Source organism: Condylura cristata, unplaced genomic scaffold, assembly GCF_000260355.1.
Source record: "Condylura cristata isolate star-nosed mole 26May11 unplaced genomic scaffold, ConCri1.0 scaffold00028, whole genome shotgun sequence".
Lineage (NCBI taxonomy): Eukaryota > Metazoa > Chordata > Mammalia > Eulipotyphla > Talpidae > Condylura > Condylura cristata.
The window spans coordinates 18,119,727-18,120,961 of NW_004567129.1; positions in this window are offsets into that span (position 1 = coordinate 18,119,727).

Below are 1,235 nucleotides of genomic sequence, written 5' to 3' on the forward strand. Positions count from 1 at the left end.
GCAGGCATGTAATATGTGGGCACAACGTGTCCCACAGTTCATTAGCATGTCAACCAGTAATTGGCATAAAAATCACCGGTGACCTTGTTGCATTCTGTTGCTCACCCTAAAAACTTTGAAGTCTGCAGTGTATTTTAGACCCACAGCAGACCTCACTTTGGACTAGTCATGTTGCAAGTTCCTAGTGACCACATGCGGCCGAGGCTGCTGCCCTGGACAGAGCAGGCACAGAGGCCCTGAGGGCCTGGGAAGGAGGGCAGGAGGGCGTCTCCGTGAGGACTCAGACTCCTGAGTGGTCAGGCCACAGGGTGCGCTGGCCTGGGACGGCCGCTCAGAGCTCGGTCCTCTGACCGCCCCAGTGAGTTCACCCTCCAGTGAGTTCTTCTGGCCTCCCGACCCCTGTTTTATACTACTCAGGATTTGAAAATGTGTGTTGGTTTCTGTGGTGACTGGCCAGGGGCCGTTTCCCCTGGTACATCTGAAGCGCCCTGAAGGTGGGGGCCGGGGTGGCCGTGCTGCGTCCTTGGCGCCTGGAATGGCAGCAGGCACAGTGGATGCTGGCTGTGGGGGGCCCGTGGCCCAGATGGGGCACAGGCGAGGCTGTCGCGCCCAGCCTCCAGTGGGCTTACGTGATGCGGCGAATCTGCTTAGAGAATGGGGACAGAGTGCGGAGACCCAGGAGAAGGGGCTTCGGAGGAGTAGGTGGTGCTGTGTGGGAGAGGGTGTTGGAACTGGACTTGCAGATGCACAAGCGTTTTCCCTGTGATGTGCGCTGATGTAAAATGAAGTGAGGTGGGCATGCTGGGAGCAAGAGAACGAGGAGCCGATGTGCAGGGCGGAGGCAGTCTTCCTCCCGGGGTCCCGAGCATAGCTTTCCTTTGGCCCTGTGACCTCCAGTACCTGCCACATGCACTTAGAGATCCCCAGATGGCCACGGCTTGCCTCAAAAGCTTGAGCCCAAGAGCACCATTTATATCTTTTCTAGTATACACTTACACATGCAGAAGATTCTCTCAGAGTCTGGGGTTGTCCCAGGTCTGCGTGTCTGTACCACACATGTAGAGTCTAGAACTATCTGTGTCTCAGGATGTGCAGAGTGTCAGAGTCTAGAACAATCTGTGTCTCAGGACGTGCAGAGTATCAGAGAGTCTAGAACGACCTGCGTCTCGGGACGTGCAGAGTGTCAGAGAGTCTAGAACGACCTGCGTCTCGGGACGTGCAGAGTGTCAGAGAGT